We start from the raw sequence: 11203 nt of genomic DNA on the forward strand, positions 1-11203 counted from the left end.
CATTGGTACATTTAATCCATTTATATTTAAGGTTATTACCAATAAGTACTTATTCATTGTCATTTTTTCCCTTCGTACTTGTGTTCCTCTCTGTCTCTCTCTGTTTCTTCTTTTCTTAAAGCAGACCCTTTAGCATCTCTTGCAATGCTGGTTTGGTGAAAATGTATTCTTTTAGCCTTCTTTTTTCTGGAAACTCCTTATTTCACCTTCCATTTTGAATGAGAGCCTTGCTGGGTAGAGTAGTCTTGGTTGTAGGCCTTTGTTTTTCATTGCTTGGAATATTTTTCTCCATTTCCTTCTGGCTTGTAGTGTTTCTGCTGAGAAATGTGATGTTAGCCTTATTGGAGCTCCCTTGTATGTTATTTGCTGTTTTTCTCTGCTGCCTTTAGGATTCTCTTTTTGTCTTTGAATGTTGCCATTTTACTTATGATGTGTCTTAAAGTGGGCTTGTTGGGGTTCATCTTCATTGGAACCCTCTGTGCTTCCTGGACTTGTGTGACTTTCATCAAGTTAGGGAAGTTTTCTGTCATTAGTTTTTCAAACAGGTTTTCCATCCCTTGCTCCTCATCTCTTTCTGTATTCCTATGATATGGTTATTATTACATTTCATGTTGTCCTACAGCTCTCTTAAAACCTCTTCATTCTTTTTCTGTCATTTTCCATTTTGTTGCACTGTCTGGGAATTTTTTCTACATTGTCCTCCAGCTCGCTGATCTTATCTTCTGCTTTCTCTAGCCTGCTTTTAATTCCTTCTACTGTGTTCTTCAATTTAGAAACTGTATTCTTCATTTCCTCCTAGCTCTTATTGATAACTTCTATATCCTTTTTATGATGGTGTAATTCTCAGTAAGTTCATTGTAGTTTCCCTGAAGTTCCTTGTAGTTTCCCTGAGGCTCGCTGATCATTGAGCTTCCTATCATCCATGTTTTTAATTCCATGTCTGATAGTTTGCTTCCCTCTATTTCATTTAGCACTCTTTCTGGGGATTCCTGCTCTGCTTTCAATGGGAAATTGTTTCTCTGTCTCCCCATTTTTGTGACTCTTCTTGTTTGTTGCTGTTTCTTAGATTGATCTGCACTTCCTGGATCTGCCCCTGGTGGCATCAGAGCATATACCAGTCTGGGCCTAGGCAGCCTGTTGGAGACTTCCAGGAATCTACTGCCCTAGATATTTTTTAATCATGTTAACAAAGTATCCAGCCATTGAGAGAATTGGGAAATTTTTGACACAAAGTCTTTGAGAAAACAAAATACTGAGCATGTCATTACATTTGTCACAAAAGGTGGTGCAAACTAGACAATATTTACCTCAAACATACTAATAAAATTAACACTAGCTAGGTTGGGGTGAATGTCCTTTTTAAATTTATCTTACTGTCATCATGAAATTGATTCTGAGTAGCTGGTTTATAAGAAATTCTCCTATGATAAACTGATTTTTAACCCTGGAAAAGTTCTTTATCTCTTACAAAAGGTCACCTTTAATCCTAAATCCATGCTTGCTCTACATGTTTCTATGGGATATTTCATAGATTCCTACTACAGTTTTTTATAGAAAGTTGTATCTATTCAGATATGCTGGTTGTAGAAAATAAGGACATTTTATAATAATAAAGGGTCAGGTCATCAAGAAGATATAACAGTTCTATATTTGTAGGCAACTTACAGCAAAGGTTAAATATATATGAAAAAGAAACAGGAGAATTAGCCAAATTGACAATTATAGTGGGTAATTTTAACATTATTTTCTCATCAATTAATAGAACAACTAGATTAAAACATGAGTAAGTGGATAGAAGACTAGAACAACATTATCAACCAACTTGGCCTATTGATATGTATAGAACACTCCAAAAAAGCAAACTGTACCCTTTTAGGTGCAGAGAATATTCACTTTTATGCTGATTCATAAAACAAATCTCAATACATTTCAATGGTTAAAATTATACAATACATTACCTGATTATAATGTAATTAAATTGGAAATTAGTAACAGAAAACAATCTGGAGAACTCCAAATGTTTCTAAATTAAATAATACATTTCAAAATAACCCTTGGGTTAAAGAATAAATCAAAAGGGAAACAAAAATATTTGGAGCCAAATAGAAATAAAAACATTAAAAGGTGTGGAATAAAGTTAAAGCAGTGCTTAAAGGGAAAATCTATTAGAAAGGAAAAATTTAAATTTTAAGGAAAAGACAAAAGTAGTAGAACAGTAAATACAGATGCTTTTGGAAATAGGGAAGTTATTTTTTAAAAAAGATCAATAAAATTGATAAACCTCTAGCTAAACTGATCAATCAAAAGAGGTTTTGGGGGGAGTGGTCACAAATTACCAATATCAGGAATGAGAGAAGAGAAACCAATACAGTACCTACAGACATTAGTAGAAAAAATAAGGAGTTCTGCTTCTAGAAATAATCAAGTACTTTGTACTGGATATGCCTGACCAGAGGTAAAAAGTGAAAACTCTAAACCAAATAGAAAAAAATAACTACCTGAAGATATGGGAGAACACTAAAAGAAGGCATATACCAGCAATGAGTGAATGCTTGCAAAAAAGAAATGGCATTCAGTGTTTTCTGTTTTTATGGCTTTTGCTTGAGGGCAGGCTCCCATTGATACTGTCAGTAATAGTGACTTGAAAAATCAAAAGATAGGTTTTGTTACCACTAGAGCAGCTGGAAAGTGAGAAGAAATGCACAAAATGAAATCCCCAAAATAGAGAAATTAGAAATGAAGACCAAATTTTGTGTATAAACTGCTCATTTCTGGCTGAAACGCACATGTGTGGAGCAGACGTTTGAGCTGTTTAAGATTCAGAAACTAAAGAGAGACCTCAGTCCACGGTGAGACTGACAGACCTGAAAGGAGAAATAAACAAGCCCGAGATTATAGTTGGAGTGTTCAGTACTCCTTTCTTAGCAGTTTGTAGCAGCTCTGGATAAAGATTTAGTTAAAAGATAAAAGATCTGAATACTGTAAGGGTCAAGGAAACTGATGACTCCCAAACCAGTAGAAAATAATTAGCAGCAAAGGGCAAATGTAATTAGAGGGTCTCAGAGCCAGAGTTAACAGTATTAGCATACTTACAAAGCAGAAAAGGGGCATTTCTCAGCTCAGCACAAATGCTTCTGAGTACAAAGGATATCTGAGCTCAAAGGTGGGGAGATAGTCATCACCAAATTCCAGGAAGTGGGAAAATGTAGCTAGACAGCCCAGCAAACAGAATAGAGAAATTTCAGAGAAGAGCTGGAGGCCTATAACCAGATCACCCTGAGTTAATTTTCACCTTCAGTTAATTTAGATAATCACGTTGGATTATAACTCTGAAGTATACAGCATGGAGAAACAGGAAAGGAGAAGGAGGGGGCGGGGGGAAGGGGGCTCTTTACTCGAATTAGGATAAAAACAGCCAGCTCAGTTCTGGTGGTGCACACCTTGATTTGGCTTTTAGGCTGTGCCCAGAGCTGCAGATCTGTGAATAAACAACTGCCTCGGTTACTGCTCAAGTCCTGTGTCCCAGTGTTTCATTGTGAGCATTTCTCACAATACCATTACCAACCACCTTGACCTAATTGATATTTATGAAATAGTACACTGAACAAGTATAGAACACAAATTATGTACATAATTTTTTCATGATAGACCATACACCAGACTATGAAAGAAATCTCAATAAATTTTAACAGATTGAAATTATGCACAATATGTTCTCTAATAAATATGGAATTAAATTAGAAACAAAAAACAGAAAAATACCTGAAAAATGCCCTACATATTTGGAGATATTTAGGAGGTAATTTAGAGCTTTAAATATGTGTATTTAAAAAGAAGAAAGGTAAAATAGGAAGAAAGTGGCCAAGTAGGTGGAAGCTGAATTCATTTGCTCTTGCCCCAAACTCAGATTTTCAGCTGATCTTCCATCACTGAACCCAAACAATCAACAGAATCTTAGTTGTTATGAAGTTTTGAAGCCAAGAAATACAGAATATGCTTCGTACTGTCAATAAGGAGACGTTATAAATCAAAGGGGAAATACCCTGTACGTGTGTGGTGCCTGCAGCAATGGAGAAACTAGACAGAAATTGCAGCTTAGGACCCCCCCCATCTCAGAGCAGGGGGCCCTAGTCCCACAGAGGGATCCCCAACCCTAACCAGGAGAGACTTGGTAGGATATATAGGGAACCTGGAAGACCTAGGCTGCACATACACAGTGAACAGTATGTCCATAATGGTAGCACGAACCTGGAGAATTCCAAACAGCGACTCAATCTCCTAAAACAATCAGGTTGCCACACCTGGGTCTGTCAGAGGCACTGACAGGCTGCAGCCAGCTGTGACTGTGACAGACAGTTTGCTTTTGGGGGAGGGGAGTATGTGCAGAGAACCAGACAGTGACTCAGTACTTTGGTATAGATGTCACATAGAGTCTTTCTTTTTTAAAGGAGCTGAAAAGTGGCTGGGCAAAGAACCTGCACACAGTTGCTCTTCCAGCAGAGACCAGATTGAAAGCGCAGTTTGTTGCTGCTGAATCATCTAGGCAGGGAGTTCAGAGAGCTGTGCAACAAAGTGTTTTCTGGGCCCCACCCAGCTTGTCTAGTAGGTTGGAGGCTACACAGAACACAGAATTCTGAACTGTGTCTCCTGCAAAATCAGTGGGCTGGGAGTTAGACCAGCAAGGGTTGAATGACAGAGATTCTGTGCAACAAGGGAGAACCTCCCCTTGTAGAGTAAAAACATCTAGGATGGGGAAGGCATGACCATTCCCCTCCTGTAGAAAGGTCCAACCAGGCTCAGAAGCCCCCTACTGGGTGCATATCCTCAGGGGAAAAAGGGAGACAAAAGGTGGTGAGGCTTTCTGAACTTTTTCTCAGCTGCCCCCACATCTGATTCCCTGGGCCCTATTCCACTAAAACCAGCTGAATAGAGAGTGCAGAAATTCGTGCAGTAAGGGGAATTCAGAGTCCCACCCAGCCTCACTTTTATTCAGAACTGATTTCACGGCCAGGAAAGAAAGACCTGATCCTTTTACACTGGTTGGCCCTGTCAGTACATGAAGGCAGCTAGAATGCACACCTGAACTTTTTGTTTTTTTAAGTATATTTTATTGATTATGTTGTTACAGTAGTTCCAATTATTTCCCCCTTTGCTCCCCTCTGCCCAATACCCCCCTACCCTCCAGCAACCTCCCCCACCCCCCAGTGCATGTCCATGGGTCATGCATATAAGTTCTTTGGCTTCATCCTTTCCTATATTATTCTTAACTTCCCCCTGTCTATTTTGCACCAACCAATTATGCTTCTTAATCCCTGCACCATAACCCCATTTCTCATCCTCTCCACTCCCAGCTGATAACCCTCCAAATGATCCCCATACCTATGATTCTATTGCTATTCTGGTTGGCTTAGTAGGATTTTGTTTTCAGTTTTTAGATTCAGTTATTGATAGTTGTGAGTTTGTTGTTGTTTTAGTGTTCATAGTTTTGATCTTCTTTTTCTTAAGTAAGTCCCTTTGACATTTCATATAACAATGGCTTGGTGAAGATGAACTTCTTTAGCTTCACCTTGTCTGAGAAGCACTTCATCTGCCCTTCCATTCCAAATGATAGCCTTGCTGGATAGAGTGATCCTGGTTGCAGGTTGCCTTACATCACATTGAATACTGCCTGCCAGTCCCTTTCTGCCTACAAAGTGTCCTCTGAGAAATCAGCTGATAGTCCCATAGGCAACACCACCACCCCCACCGTAGGCAACTCTCTGCTTCTCTCTTGCTGCCCCCAGGACTCTGTCTTTATCTTTCACCTTTGGCATCTCAATCATGGCGTCCTGGTGTGGTCCCCTCTGGGTCCAGCTCACCCAGGACACTCTGTGCTTCCCAGACCTGTATGTCCAACTCCTTCGCAAAATTTGGGAAGTTTTCATTATTTTTTAAAAATTCTTGCTTCCTCATTCTGCACTGGTTGACTGTTTTTTTCTTCTTTATGTTCCAAATCATTGATTTAAACTCCAATTTCCTTCCCTTCACCATTGGTTTTGTGTGGATTTTCCTTTATTTCACTTAGCATAGCCTTCAATTCTTTTATACATTTGCCGTACTCAAGCATATCTGTCAAGCCTGTGAGCATCTTTATCACCAGTGTTTTGAATTCTGCATCTGTTAGGTTGTCTATCTCCTCATCTGTGAGGTTGGCTATCCCTGTCGCTTAGTTCTCCCACTGGAACCTTGATCCATTCCCCTTTTTGGGCCATACTTCTCTGTCTCCTCATTCTGATGAGCTCCTGTGTTTGTTTGCCTCCACGTCCCAGGTAGAGCTTTTGCTCCTGTTACATTTGTTTCACCACGTTGTGGCTCTGTATGTTGGGAAGAGATCTGTTAGGGAAAAATGCCACCTGCCCAGCACTTGTCCCTTTTCCAAGCACCTCTCCCACTTCTGCACCGGAATGGCACCCCTCTAGCTGCTGCCCTGGCTGTCGTTCCCAGAGCAGGTGGGTCTGCGAATGTTCTAGGACTGTGGAGGCCCTTTAAACAAGTGAACTCTGCTGAGAGACTGGCAGTTTCTTTCTCCACCCCAACCACTACTCGTCTGCACAGTCAGAAGCAATGAGGCTTGATTTTCCCCAGTGCTGGGACCATGAACTGCGAGGTCCAGTGAGGAGCTGGGAACACTCCCCAGGTGTGCATCCCGACTTTTTAAAACATGTGACAGAGCTTTCTGCCATCCTGCTGCTGTTGCTGCCACCACCCCACATAATCTCCGCCCTGGCTTCATCCCTCCTACCTGTCTGGATGAGTATTTCTTCTTTATATCTTTTTTTGCTGGACTTCCATGTAGTTTGATTTTCTGGAACTTCTGGTTGTTTCTAGTTTTGAGGTAGTTGTATTCCTTCTTAGTTGTGGAGGGAGACGCAGCATGTCTGTCTACGCCTCCATCTTGGCCAGAAATCCCTGAACTTTTGATATATGCTAACCAACCTGGCCCTGGCCAGGGATCCCAGGTGGACCTAGCTCATTCCCAGAGGATATGTTAACTAACCTGGTGGTTAGTGGAAAAGCAATGAGATGCAAATAACCTTCTGAATATGTTGATAAGCCAACTCACTCTTACCAAAATGTGTGGTTAACAACTATGAGAAAAGGCTCCTGCAGAAACGCAGGTGGGACCCCTACCGGCCCGCGTGGAGAACTGGGAGTATCCATTCTTCATTCCTTAGTCCCTGTTCCCTTGCTCCCTATTCCCCTTGCACCTATGGGCCCTATGTTGGTACAGGTTTCCTCTCCCCTCCTCCCTTTTCCCTCAATAAACCCGTTTCCTGATTTCACAGAGGTCTATGCGTGATTTCTCAGAGCAAGGCTGCTCTGACAGGCCCTTCACACGAAACAGACAGCTAACTCATCAGAAACTATACATTACTGGAAATAATCTAGGACAGACCAAGACGTGTTGTGCAGGAGTTGGGGAACACACCCACCATCTTCCCAGAAGTCTGAACGTTACCTCCAAGGGAGGTCTAGGGGCCCCATCATCCCTCTCAGAAACAGATCAGCAGAGAGGGTAAGACTAATAGCAGGACCGCAGAGAGAAGCAGGTGGAGGAGGTAACTGTAGTGCTCCTGGACATTGGATGACCCACCCCTGGGCCTTGTGCTGATGAAAAGCCATCAGGGCAGAGCAGTGAGGACCATCCCAGACACAGTCAAGCTTGAAGGAGACAGCCACAGACTATGGATAGCTTGCAGGCTCTAACAGGCTGCCTAGAGCTGTACGGTGATGTTGTCTGATACTGCCAGAGTCAGGTCCAGAGGGAGAGGCCCGCAGCTAAGCACTAGACTTTGCTGAGAAAAAAATCTACCTCATTCTTTTTCATTGTTTGCATATTTGTTTCCTTCACATAGCTTTTTAACATTTTTCTTTTTCAATTTTCTTACTATTTGTTTACTATCCTTTTTTTTCATATTTTATTCTTCCCTTTTCTTACACCATTTGCTTTCTTTCTTCCTTTTCTTATGTTCTTTTTTTTCAATTTTATTTTTTGGTTTTACAATTACAGTTGTCCCATTTTTACCCCGATTGCCCCCAACCACACCCCACCCCTTCTCCTACCATCATATCCCTCCCCGTTGTCCATGTTCATGAGTCATTTATACACGTTCCTTGACTAAACCGTTCCCTTACTTATCCCTCTTCTCTCCCTCCCGCCTCTCCCCTATCGACTGCTATTCTGCTCCTTGTCCTATTTAGTTCATTTGTTTATGATGTTTTTTAGTTTCCTGTATTAGGGGACACCTTATGGTATTTTTCTTTCTATGCCTGCCTTATTTGACTAAGCATAATTTTCTCTAGTTCCACCCATGTTGTCGCAAATGGCAGGAGTGCCTTCTTTCTCTCTGCTACATAGTACTCCATTATGTAAATGTACCACTTTTTTTGATCCACTCATCTACAGATGGGCACTTAGGCTGTTTCCAGCACTTATCTATTGTAAACAGTGCCGCTATGAACATATGGGTGCATAAGTTCTTTTGAATTAGGGTTTTAGGATTTTGGGGTATAATCCTAGCAGTGGAATTGCTGGTTCAAAAGGCAGTTCCATTTTTAGTTTTTTGAGGTAATTCCATACTGTTTTCCAGAGTGGCTGCACCAGTCTGCATTCCCACCAACAGTGCAGTAGAGTTCCCGTTTCTCCATATCCTCACCAGCACTTGTTGTTTGTTGATTTGTTGACGATGGCCATTCTGACAGGCATAAAGTTGTATCTCATTGTGGTTTTATTTGCATCTCTCTGATGGTTAGTGATATTGAGCATTTTTTCATGTCTGTGGACCTTCTGTATGTCCTCTTCGGAGAAGTGTTTATTCAGATTCTTTGCCCATTTTTTAATTGGGTTGTCTGTTTTCTTGATGTTGAGTCATATAAGCTCTTTATATATTCTGGAGATAAGTCTCCTGTCTAGATATTATTGGCAAATATGTTTTCTCATATGGTTGGTTCCCTTTTGATGATACTGATGTTTTCTTTTGCTGAGTAGAAACTCTTTAGTTTGATGTAGTCCCATTGGTATATTTTTTCCTTTATTTTTCTTACCTTGGGAGATGTATCTATGAAAATATTGTTACGTGGGATATCTGAAATTTTTCTGCCTATGTTTTCCTCTAGGACTTTTATGGTGTCATGACTTACATTTAAGTCTTTGATCCATCTTGAGTTTATTCTCGTGTGTGGTGTACGTTGGTGGTCTAGTTTCATTTTTTTGCACGTCCCTGTCCAGTTTTCCCAGCACCATTTGTTAAAGAGGCTCTTCTCACTCCATTTTATATTTCTTCCTCCTTTATCAAATATTAGTTGACCATAGAGGCCTTGGTTTATTTTTGGGCTCTCTATTCTGTTCCACTGATCTCTATGTCTGTTTTTATGCCAGTACCAGACTGTTTTGATCACAGTGGCTTTGTAGTATTGTTTGATGTCTGGTATTGTTATTCCTCCTGCTGTGATCTTCTGCCTCAAGATTGTGTTTGCTATTCGGGGTCTTTTTTTGTTCCATATGAATTTTTGGAGTATTTCTACTAGGTCTGTGAAATATGTCATTGGTATTTTAATAGGGATTGCATTGAATCTGTAAATTGCTTTTGGTAGCATGGCCATTTTGATGATGTTGATTTTTCCCATCCAAGAACATGGTATTTGCCTCCATTTATTTGTATGTTCCTTAATTTCTTTCTTCAATGTTATGTAATTTTCAGAGTACAGGTATTTTATCTCTTTGATTAATTTTATTACTAGGCACTTAATTTTTCTTTTTGCTATAGTAAATGGTATTTTCTTTTTTGTCTCTGTCTCTGATATTCTATTGTTGGTATACAGAAATTGCCTTCTATTTCTGTATATTTATTTTGTACCCTGCTATTTTGCCTAATTTACTTATTATATCGAGTAGTCTTTAGTGGAGTTTATAGGGTTTTCTAGGTATACTATGATGTCATCTGCATATAATGATAGTTTTACTTCTTCTTTCCCAATTTGGATGCCTTTTGTTTCTTTGTCTTGTCTGATTGCTGTGGCTAGGACTTCCAACACTATGTTGAAAAGGAGTGGAGAGAGTGGACAACCTTGTCTAGTTCCTGATTTCAGGGGGAATGCTTTCAGTTTTTGTCCATTGAGTATGATGTTGGACTCAGGCTTCTCGTATATAGCCTTAATTATGTTAAGGTATGCCCCCTCTATTCCCATTTTGCTGAGTGTTTTCATCATAAATGGGTGTTGTACTTTATCAAATGCTTTTTCTGCATCTATTGATATGATCATGTGGTTTTTGTCTTTTATTTTTTTTAGGTGATGTATTATATTTATTGATTTGCAAATACTAAACCATCCTTGCATCCTTGGGATGAATCCCACTTGATCGTGGTGTATGATCTTTTTGATGTTTTGCTGGATCCTGTTTGCCAATATTTTGTTGAGGATTTTAGCATCAATGTTCATCAGTGATATTGGCCTGTAGTTTTCTTTCTTTGTTGTGTCTTGACCTGATTTTGGGATTAGGGTAATACTGGCTTCATAGAAAAATTTAGGGAATTTTATCTCTTCTTGGATTTTTTGGACTAGTTTGAGGAGGGTAAGAGTTAGTTCTTCCCTAAATGTTTTGTAAAATTCACCTGTGAAGCTATCTGGTCCACGGCTTTTGTGTGCCGGGAGATTTTTAATTACTGTTTTAATTTCCTTCCTTGTTATTAGTCTGTTGAGACTTTCTACTTCTTCTTGATTCAGTTTTGGAATGTTATATGTTTCTAGAAATTTGCCCGTTTCTTCCAAGTTGCCAAATTTCTTGCCATACAGTTGTTTGTAGTAATTTCTTACAATCCTTTGTATTTCTGTGGTATCAGTCATGATTTCTCCTTTTTTGTTTCTGATTTTGTTTATTTGGGTCTTCTATCTATTTTTTCTTGATGAGCCTGGCTAAAGGCTTGTTGGTTTTGTTTATTTTTCAAAGAACCAGATCCTAGTTTTGTTGATTTTTTGAATTGTTTCTTTGGTCTCTATGTCATTTAATTCTGCTCTGATCTTGATGATTTCATTCCTTCTTCTTGCCCTAGGCTTTGTTTGTTGTTGTTGTTCTAGTTCTTCTGGCTCTAGGGTTAGATTTTTTATTTGAGCTTCTTCTATCCTTTTTAGATATGCCTGTATAGCTATGAACTTCCCTCTTAGG

General features: G+C 39.7%; 1 protein-coding gene across 2 annotated transcripts in view; it reads right to left on the minus strand.

The window, feature by feature from the left end:
- Positions 1-3115, minus strand: part of COA1 (cytochrome c oxidase assembly factor 1) — a 62513-nt gene extending 59398 nt beyond the window's left edge. The window contains exon 1 of one of the 2 annotated variants that reach the window (XM_090287386.1): positions 3094-3115. The gene's annotated coding sequence lies outside the window, so the exon portion shown is untranslated. The remainder of the gene's footprint in view (positions 1-3093) is intronic. The other variant, XM_090287385.1, reaches the window with a different exon arrangement.
- Positions 3116-11203: the final 8088 nt, after the last annotated feature.

This window comes from Furipterus horrens, unplaced genomic scaffold, assembly GCF_987537825.1.
Source record: "Furipterus horrens unplaced genomic scaffold, mFurHor1.1.pri manual_scaffold_9, whole genome shotgun sequence".
NCBI classification, from domain to species: domain Eukaryota; kingdom Metazoa; phylum Chordata; class Mammalia; order Chiroptera; family Furipteridae; genus Furipterus; species Furipterus horrens.